Source organism: Ptychodera flava, assembly GCF_041260155.1.
Source record: "Ptychodera flava strain L36383 chromosome 3 unlocalized genomic scaffold, AS_Pfla_20210202 Scaffold_27__1_contigs__length_13241970_pilon, whole genome shotgun sequence".
NCBI classification, from domain to species: Eukaryota; Metazoa; Hemichordata; class Enteropneusta; family Ptychoderidae; genus Ptychodera; species Ptychodera flava.
The window spans coordinates 6,065,231-6,076,909 of NW_027248281.1; positions in this window are offsets into that span (position 1 = coordinate 6,065,231).

Consider the following 11,679-nt stretch of genomic DNA (forward strand, 5'->3'; position numbering starts at 1 on the left):
AGATTCAATATGAGAAGCGTATTTCCTTCTTTCAGACTCCAACTGCACATTGTTGTAGACTAGTTTTTGATCGGTTCCAAACCAATGCTCAATCTGAACCTGAGATGTACTCACAGACTTCGGTAGAAAATTTATTGCCTACTTCTTTCACGTGGTTGAGCTTGCCGTTCCATTACCTCATGTTTGCAACGTGTTCATCCTGCCTTTGAAGTCTCCATGTACACAATACTTACCCGTGTTTCCTTTGACTTGTCAACGTGTTTCATTTTTAATGCATCTTAATGATTCTTTGCTTGACAACGAAAGTCATGATAACAAGCAAACTTGTAGATATATTTCAGAGACGTATATTCTGTTCATATCACAATCAATGTCATTCAAATATTTTGTGTTGCATCTACTGCACTTACTAGGATTGGATATTAATCATTTAACTTGAACACAGAGGGCAGAGTAAATTAATACATTTCTCTGAAGATGGCATCGAGCTATCTTCAACCAATCAGCTGTGAGAATTGTAGACGATGGTGAGTACCGTCGATTAATAAGAACTTATAAGCAATTGTTATATATTTATGAGTTATTACCAAGCAACTGCAAGCAGGTCAACAACACTGTAAACTGTGATTTTTTCAGACAACTACTTGTAGTGGAACCGACAAACGTAATTCAAAATATTCGGGGTAAGCCGAGCTCGCCTATGGAGAACTGATTACAGAAACGACGGTTCAAACCTGGAATTATGGGTAAGTTTTACGTCACGGAGACACTGCCCAAAACACGTTGTTTTGACAGATAATTAAGCCCATCGTTGTTATATTAACCTCTGGGTCTACAACTCGACGTGCATGTCAGTAACGACAATAAGACTCACATTTGTTTCCCAGTCTATAAACCCATTTTGACACTTTTTAGGAAAACAACAGGCGCGAATTTATAGCTGATAACGTTTAATTAGTTTACATATAATTTGACAGTACAGATTGGTATTTTAAACTCCTGCTGTATTTTCATGATTCAAAGTTTGTCCGACAGAAAGATGACGACCGGTCATGTGACTACCGGCTACCAATGGTAATATTCAAGAGCCGAGCTTTCCCACTGTTGGTGCCTTCCAGTTTCAGTCCACTATCATGAACATTTGTAGGTACACGGCTGCTGATTGGCTCACATATCATTGACTTCTCGTCGTCACTATCATCTCTAAAACAATCGGTCTCTGAGACGATAGGATGGCGTGATATTGTACTCGCTCCTACCAGGATAACTTGATATTGAGTCATAGCGCTAGCAGTGCCACATAAAATTCCCTAAGACGGTAATTTTCTTGTAATGCTCTATGGTCTCCAGGTCAAATCGTTTTTAGGAACTCTGTATACTGCAATATTTCATACACTTCAGTTTAGCCTCTATTCTTACCATGTCTGTAAGTATACAGCATTTCCATTCGTTCAGAAAAAATAAAAATATGACACAAATTATTAAATGGGAAAATGGCAATAGGGAATTACTAATATTATGTATTAGGTTTGTTGTTGCAATATGGGTCAGAATTGACCTTTATATTTTGGCAATTTAACTTTGTAGAAATATCAGTACGCATTTTATTTGCATATTAGACCATCAACTGAAACAAGGTGATGACTCTAATTAAAGTTAACAGATTTAATAAGGGATGAATTGCTGTGTTTGTACCTACCTCCAAGTGAAATGTTGCCGAGGGAAAGCACAGAATATTGATTATAAACGACATTTCTAAAAGTTGATTTTGTACGCATGCGTATTTGGAGCATGGTTAAGTTTACGAAACTGCAACGCGGTGTGGACACGGCCTCCATTGGCAAGCTGTAAAAAGTCGGTAAAATAAACATTTTTGGCCATTGTGCATTGATAGATGGGACTCGAGAAAGAGTGAAAAGCGACTACTACACCACGTCGATGTAGACTGTCTATAGTCCCTCATGAAACACCAACTATGCAAATACCTTTTTGTCATGCATTTCCCCACACCCTGGAGTTGCTTGCCGAATGCTCGAGGACGAGTGCCAATGCACGAGGCAAAACGTGCACTGACCAGTCACAATGGTTGAAACGGCAGTCGGCAGTCTACGCCGATAAAACGAGGTTTTCAATCGACTGGTATTGGCAAGTTGAATCATAGACCTTCGAGAAAACGAAGGTCTAACAGTCTATTCGGAATCTGTCAGCATGGCTGGCAGGTAGCTACGCCTTCGACCTCAGCCAACCACATCGCCTCAATGCTCTTGATATCATGGGCAAGCATTTTAGGCGTTGAATGTCGTTTTGATGACTACTCAATCAAAAGTGTTACATCCATTTCTAATTGAAGTTACGTGTAAGAGAAGGACCCGTACTCGGTATGTGGTGAGTTCAGACGTAATTCATAGTGACATATGTTACTGTAGTTCCGTAAATGTGAACAGGGCCGTAGTTCTTCCGCAAGGACGTAATCGATTATTCAATAGAGCTAACAAATCACTCAACTCCATTTAAAAGTATCCTGTAGGTAAAATGGACCATTTTTCGAAAAAAAAGAAAAACTACATATGAAAACATCAGTCTCGTCAACTACCATCATCATTAGTCTCATTGACGACGCACTAACTGTGCCTGACATCTGCCGATCTTAACTGCAGTGGCGGACTGTGTCATGCGGTGAGCACAACCAGAATGGTAGAGTACCGTCTACGATCCTTCGTCCCTGCATGTATGTGGTCCGGACGCTTTCCATTCTCTTGGTAGTGTTAGTCACGTGAACAGCAAAAAACGCAAGTGTTCTTGGTTTTGAAAGTTTGTTCACAAAATAGCTTTTCGAGGCGGCCGCAATGCATCAAAATGGACGTGTTTGCCTGACTGGAGTGGCGAGAGGGCTTATCTAGGAAGAGAACTTCAACTTAGTATGACCTAGCGCCTGCTTGCTTTAAATACAAGGACAAAATGGATAATTAAGACCCGCTTTGCAAATTTAAATTAATGTAAACCTAGATTTATTTAATGCTCTAGTGACACATATATATGGTGTCTCAGTGTCAGCGATACTGTCATTCGTTTTCTTAGATTTGTTGAGACAAATTCTTCGAAAGCAAATACCTGTGAAAGCTTTCAAATGTCAAGTTCATCTGAATGCTCTGAATGTCACTACCACTGTGGAAATCGGTCAGACAACACAACAGGTTATGGTTTAAGATAGGTCACGATATCAATCAATCTTTGCAATCAATCTTTGTTTATTATCATCTGATACAGTTGATTTTATCTAATCTATATTTAGCGCACATTAATATAAATGACACCTCTGTGGTTACTGAGGCCCTTGTTCAGATTCAAGCTCACTTTTATTGTGTCAAGACCGGAGCCAATGGCAGAAAGCTAACTTGTAATTTCAGGTGGCAAGGGCAAGTTGAAATACTGTATGAAAGTTGCCTATCCAGGAGTTCAAAATCGTATGCTATGAGAAACACACATTAAAACGACACCCATGGTGTAGGATTAACCATAAGTCTCACCTACTCTCCTACCACTTGTCTTCCCTTATATCGGTTGCGCTCTTTATTTGTCCACAATTTTTAAACCGATGAAAGGCTATATCGATAATAAACAGAACAGGGCAGCCTAGGCTTTAATTAAAACCCATCGACGACAAACTGGGTATTAAATAGAAGCGGCGTGAAATTTCATTTTAAAGTAAATTAGGCCTGTAGAGAGGTCATGTCTCATATCGAGGACAGATCGGATTATGGATGTGGCCATCTAAAAAACCTTTGTGACGCACTATTTAATTACATCCGAATAAGGTTAACGACTGTATTTGAATTATCAGAAAAAATTTACGGGTCGACTTTTGATACACACATGCCAGGCTCTTTGAGATCCAATTATTGCGATACCCCATTGAACACAAAGACATGTACAAATCTGTTTTTGATGGCAACGGAAAAAGACACTCTACGTGCAAAACATGTTGCATTTCCTACGATGTATGTTAAGGGTATATTTTATGGCAACCATCCTGGTTTTATGGCGTTGTGATGTATTTGTCGTGACGTAAATCCATACTGCAGTGACTAGTTTTGCACGCACTCGATCATATTGAAGAGAACGAGTTCTTTGCCCATCTACGCGACGGTACCTTAGTGTGTAGACGTTCGGTGTTAATAAACTGTTTTTATTTTATGCCAAAAACGTGCAAAGACGAGCTATACCAAACTATTTCAGCTGTACGGTTTTAATTTTAAGGGAGAATACGCCTGGAGGACAGATATTCACTCTGAACTTTTACAATTCTCTTCTAATCTACCACTTGTGGGGATTCATTTCAAAACTGCTTGTATAACATTCGTATTAGATTCTCGATATTCGAAAATTTTATATTTCTCCGTAGAGTTAACACAGGGATGGCAGCCATTTTGAATTTTAAATATCGATGAATCTTGGGTAATTTGTTTCTCTATTACTTACATTTTTATCTTGACTTTGAAAGAGAATGGTTGAAATATTCATTGAGGAAGGTGTGAGAAAAGTTTAAATCTTTCACTTTCGTGGCGCATACTAATTTAAGGGACACCCTACAGGTCCGTGGTTGTTACAAATCGCATTCTCACCTCGGTTTGAACATACTTTATGGACTCTTTAATACGGATGTTAGGTCGATTGTTGTTCTATGTGGTGAAGAAATTGGTATTTCTCCCTCTGCGATTGAAAAAGAAGCGATTTACTTTTGGACGAAAGAAGGAATGCAGCAGAGGTTATGAGAAGGAACAGTATGAGGGTCAGAAAGAACAGTGTGAGGGGCAGAAAGAACAGTATGAGGGGCAGAAAGAGAAGTAGGGGAGTTTGGAGACGAAAGTAAGAGAGAAAAACAGAAAGGGGACGGCGAGAGGGAGAGAGTCGGTTTTATGCAGTTTACCAATACGATAAATCAGATTTCCCCTACGTATTTTCCTCAATTATGTTTTTGTAACCAACCCTTGCCCATGTGTCTCCCATGTTTTATGACTGTATCTAACAAAGTCTCGTTGTCGCTGATTTGAACTCGAATATGACAACGAACTATCTACCATTACATTTTACATTATATTATTGAAATTTGCCATGGGTTGAACTCAAACGATAAATGTAACAAACCTATTGGCAGCTGAACTACAATACTTAGAATTCAAATAGATCAATGTAATCAGAGAATGATTGACCGACCGACTTTCACATACGGTATTAAACGGCTTTTCAATCATATTCCGCCTATATTTGAGTGTTTCTCTCAAATGCACCTATGTCAGTTAGCATTTCTGATAAACGTTTCCAGTACCCTGCATATCATCCAGTCATAAGGTTAATATATCTACTGAGGACAGAAACCAGCTTCATTTCCTTTATTAAGGAGAAGATTTATTCATTACTTAATAACCTCATCCATTCCCGAATACACTTTGTCAAACTCGTGAGACTTTCTCGAAGTCTTAAGCCTACTTTGCATTACCAAAGAAAACGATCCATTTTAAATATCTCAATTAGACCTTGTTAGTCCTACATAACTAATTGATTAATTATCGCTTTTCTTCATTCACTACGTCACCAACTTTGCCTTTCATTCTTTCATTCATTGTTTCTTTATTCATTTATTCATTATTATCCCCTTGCTTATTAATTTATTTAGTTTATGGGTTATTGTTTAGACACGTGTTTCAGAATGATTAATATTGACAAAATTAGTCAGAGTCAATTTCAATGCATTTACTTTCTGAATACTTTAGTCAATAAGCTATCCACTGATTCAATACCTTGTCCTCAGACATACGATTTTATTATTCATGTGCTAAATGCTCATCCCCACTGACTGACAGTAAAGCTTATTTGAGTTCACTTGGAAAAGCGTCACAAAGAAGCTGTATTTCTTCAGATAACGACATGAGAGACTTGCATACAGAGAACCGAATCGCCGAATTGAATCGTCTTCAATGTGTGATCAAAACTTGTTGACCTTTCTTCAACGAAAGCCGTTCGATGATAAGACGAGATTGTGACTGGATTTGTCAGGAGCGATGAGATGTAAAATGTAAGGATGAATTGACGCGTCTGTGGAATACCTAGAAAAAGTGGAATACAGCGGCAGTTGAATAACAGTATTAGTTCTGATTTAGGGACACTCTCAGATATTACTATCTAGTCGGTATCTTTTCAAGTGGGTCAGCATATTAAGACATTAGTCCACAATTACGTCATCAATAGCATAATTTTCCTAGAGAACATTTTCTTTGTACAAAACATCAGAGTATAACATCCATACAAAGTCTAGCAAAGGCTATTCTGCTTTCGTTGTGCGACAGAGAGAACAGACGAGTCGAATTCAACGTCACATGTAAGCTTCCCTGGCGCTTACTGACTCCTGAGTGTATCGCTATCGTCATGGTGGTAGTTGTAAGGTATCAGAAAGAACACAGGGACGTTTGCTCGTCTCGCTGTGTCTTAAACAGCAAGCAGCAACTATCATATGATTTGTCGGTTTGTGTGACTTACTATCTATGCCTCACTATTGATTATCCTTTCGTAATCTCAGTTTGTTCAGCGAAGTTTGTGCACGTTTGTTTCCATTGTTCGATCATAGCGGTAAGGAGGAAGTGAAGTGCCTTCCTACATGTAACTCTTTGGTTTGTATCTGGCGATAATTTACACAGACAAAACATTTATGGACAGGTGATATTGAAAACATCTAAAGCTTAGATAAAGTAGTTATTAGGTGCCATACACGTTGCTCGGTGTTATTTAAGATGATATGTCTCAAAGCTTGCTTAGTTTTTTTAACAGCGGCAAGTCAGGGGAAATCTCACTTGATCCGGTGAAAAACTCATTAACTCTTCGTAAAAATGAGTCTTGCACCGCACAACCTTGTTTAAATGAAGTTACAGAGGAAAAGCAAAGGGTCACACTTAGCGGCGTTCATCAAATCCGTCTGTGAAAAGTGGTACTGCTCAGCTACAGATAGGAGCTTTATTAAAGGGCCGGGGAATGTTCATTGGGCAACTTGGAACAAATCCCAGGAAAGGAGTCGGTTGATTTTTTTTATGGTGAGGAGAACTAGGAGGGTCGAATTCGTGATTTGGAAGTAGGCAGGCGATTACGTGTTTTTTATCCGACACTGAACATTTGACGTCGCTCACTACCTGTTTTTGCTTTGCCAACATATTTAACCGTGGAAGGAGCCTGGAAGGATTCAACAGGTACATCCGTGTACATGTTTTATTGACGTTGGCATGAACACTTGATTGAGTTTCATCGAGATAGTCACGTTTAAAGCCTTCGGGCGGTGACAGGAAACGACGTGCACGTCTGACATTATTGTTTAAGACATGTATTAAATATTTGCCATTCGGGATTTGACGCATTTCGCATCCGGTGAACGTATTTTGCCTGTGATTAAACATTACTTTGATTGACTTGTGGCTTTGCGTTATTAGTCACATAAAAATCACGAAAATAATTGATAACACGGTCTTACTGGCTTTCTTATCTTTAAGGTCCCTTTCGAAGCAAACAGTGCCGGCAGAAAAAGTGAACGCGGCAATAGAACTACTAATATAAAACAACAGAATCAACCGTTGCTAGCTACGCCATGCAGCAAGATACCGGTTGTCATGAACCTATGATTATTAAATCAAATGGGTGAAGTACACGGTAATCACCACTGTCTTATATTCATCTGTTCATCTACCTGCCATTCAATCCATCCATCAATCCATCCATCCGTCCGTCCGTCCCTCCGTCCCTCCGTCCGCCCGTCCGTCATCATAAATAAATCCATGCGTCAGTCTGTCCGCATCTTTCTATCTACCTACCTATCTACCTACCTATCTCTCTCTCTATCTATCTATCTATCTATCTATCTATCTATCTATCTATCTATCTATCTATCTATCTATCTATCTATCTATCTATCGATCTATTTATCTATCTGTCTGTCTATCTGTCTTTCGGTCGATTGGTATATCTATCTGTCTGCATGTTTGTTTGTTTGTCTGTCACTTTTTAATGCAGGCAATTCAAAATCCCCAGTGCAATCGATAGGTATCTATATGAGTCATATGGTGTTGTCGTTATAATTTTCCGTATCACCTCTTCAGTTTCATGCCAATACACTTGTAAACAATTAAGGGTTGTTAGTGTATCTTTCACAGATTGTCTCCGACTCTTCAGAACTGTGGCTACCTTATGTAACAAACAAACAAACAAACAAACAAACTTACGTACAGAAAAGGGATGCAACAGGAACATTTCGGGGAGACAAAAACAACGACTTCGTGCCATGGAGGTAACTCCATGATTCGTGCCTACTGTATAAAGATGATACAGACATTGAGTTCCGATAGCATTATACTTGTTGAGCACTGGTTCCTACCAGGATAGCTAAATGCTTCGCTCCATTAACTTAAATAAAACTTGTAGTAAATAATGAAATGATATTGGTTTATTTTTTATTTTTATTTTTTATTTATTCAGCTTTGACATAAAGTCAGGATGAGTTGCACAGGTGACTAACACCTATACAAAAGCAACCCTCCACAAAAACACACATGTAACAAGTTACACATACAAAATTAAAAACAGAAAAGACAAACGCAGAATATAACAATAATAAAATCATACAAAAAATTTCAAAACAGAACAAAACAAAACAGAGAAATTAACAGAGACGGCAATTTTTACAGTGGCACTTTCCAACCCAAGTACAAGTGTTATCAGCCTGGACCCGTATAATGTTGTAATAAAATAGATTTATATGACCTAACACTTGTTGAAGATTTGCCATGACAGGGCACTACACTACACGAGTAAAAAGCTCTGTTAAAAAAAGAGTGACGAAAACATTCAGTTTTAAAAAGTTGCATCTTCATGGAAGTGTCATCAGGAGACTTAAATGTGACACACTGGCTTAAATTTAAATCATACATACCAATAAAACATTTAGCTAAAAAGACACAGTCATTTAATTCTCTCCTGTAGCTCAACGGGAGCATATTAGTAAAGGCATTACACCAACTTTTAAACCTAGTTATGGTAATTATATTGGAAGTCAATAATTAGCTACCCCCCTACTTCAAAAGCACGTGATTGCATTATTTCGAGCTACTGCTAAATAACTAATCAGAAGCTAACTAAAACGTTAGCTGTAGGCTGACTCAACGTCTGTAAACGTATAAATTTTAAATATTCGCTGAACTCTAAAAGTCAAAATTATACACGTATAAACATGTAATATTACGTAGGTCACAACAAACTCCGACTTTCCGATTATTCTTGCGAACACCTGCTCGCCTTCATCAAAAGACGACGGTTCCCTTTAAAAACATTACGCCAGTGTCACCGAAATTAAGTGACGACGAGGAAAGTCAAACCATCACCTTTAGCCGGACCACAATACTTCTACAGTCGCCATTTTATCGTTAAATCTGGATTTTGTAGAAAAGGATGGACGTATTTAGTTTAGACCTACTCCCTGTTCCGTCAATAGGTAAATGGAAAGTCTCTCTCTCTCTCTCTCTCTCTCTCTCTCTCTCTCTCTCTCTCTCTCTCTGTATGTATTAGAGAAAGTTTGTGTCTGTGTACATGACTTCACCGAGTAACCATCATTACTGCTTTTCAAGAAAAAAAACAGTACACTGAATTCATTTTCTGTCAGAATGAAGAACACAAATCTAGTGAATTAAAGCCGGAGGAAATGCAATTTTCTTGGAAATTCTTACTCTCTTAAGCCAATGGAAAACGTCAACACAGCTAGGATATCCGACAGTGTCATCAGCACTGCAGGAGAACCACAGGCAAATATATCACCCAAGAGAATAAGTGCATTTCAATTATTCTGTAGCAAAGTAACATTCACAATTTGACGCCGTCAACATTTGAAAGTAGCGTGATTTTCCATGGAAATGGAGATTTGATAGATTAGCGTGATTACCACGTGATCAGTGTTGCCATGCCTTGATGAATATTTATCTATCTGCTAATAAATACGCTTTTTACATATAAACTTACAAATTGATGACCAGGCCGAATTATGCCCTTCGCCAGCCAATCTTTCATGAAATTCTTTGGTTCATCTCGATTTTTCTGCTCTTGTTTCATAATAACGCACACACAAACTACGTACATACATATACATCCATCCATCCATCCATCAATGCATCCATTCATTCATCCATCCATCCATCAATCCATCCTTCCATCCATTCATCCATCCATCCATCTATCCATCTTTCATCCATCCATCCATAGTACATTTGTAAGTTCGAATTTAGTGAAAATGTGTGAGAGAGACACACACATACATGAGTCCGGTCGACGTTTTTTTTCTAAAATACACATAAGTGACTTGTTCTGGACATTATCTTAAGGTGTATGTTGTAACCTCCACAAATGTAATAATCTCCACAAATGTAATATCAACCACAATTGTAATAAAATGCACCCATAAATGTAATATCACCCATAAATGTAACAAAAATCAACCATAAATGTAATAAAAACACCAACCACAAATGTAATAAATGGTAACCATAAATGTAATAAAAAAATCACCCATAAATGTAATACTTATCAACCATAAATGTAATAAATCTATTTTGTCGTTGCAATTGAGGAATTAGCCCTTAAATATTGATCTATGTAATAAGGAAAGCAACTCCACACATTATTCATTTCTTAATTGTTTGCGTTTAGTGTGTTTTGCATATTTGAAAGTGAATTTTACGTTTCCCTGTTTTGTGTACAGAACTGATTGGCCATGGCTACACACAGCTGTAATCTGAATGTCAGTGCAGTCTCTACTCCAGAGTGGGGAAGACTGTATAACACTACGATCCTTTAACGCCGTTTTTTTCCGAAAATTGCCGTACTTTCTTAATCAATCGCCTCAAATTCGTCTTCAGAGGATAAATTGTGTTGAATAATCAATAGATTGTCTGTATTCCTATGTTGTCCCACTTTAAGTTTGTTACTTTACTAGGGATGCCAGGATGTCTAATTTTGTTCTACTGTGTTCAAGGTAGTGTTCGTATTGTTATTTACTAGATTGAAATATATGTTCTCGTCAACATGTTTTGTGTCGTAAGTTTCTGTTATAAGGTTTTATATTTCTCTGTTATTTGTTCTGAGTCATCTGTCATAAACTTTGTGTGGTATCACTGGTTGACGAGTTATTTTGACGCTTCCTTATTATGTAATTATCAGTGTCTAGAACTGCTGTTCCACAACCATTATCTAACGGTTTGATCAGTACCTCGCCGTTTCTAATAGCGTTCTCAAAGTATTCTATTCTGTGTTTCGGAAAGGAAACCTAGTTTCAGGAAAGTATGCAATAACATTACACTAGTCTTATTATAATCTTTACGGCCCTGATACGGCTTTTGCGGCCCGAGGTCGTACGGCGGAAGGGCCCGAGCGTGCGAGGGCCCGTACGCCGTACGACCAAGGGCCGCAAAAGCCGTATCAGGGCCGTAAAGGTTTTATCGTGACCTTATGGAATGATAAATATGTAGTTTACATAATATTCAACTTTGTTAAGCAGATAAAATTCATCAAAAATTCATCGCAATTTGTGTCAGTTTTTCATAAATACGATGGGGAATACGATGGCCGCTTCCCGTCGCGGATTGATATACATAATGACGT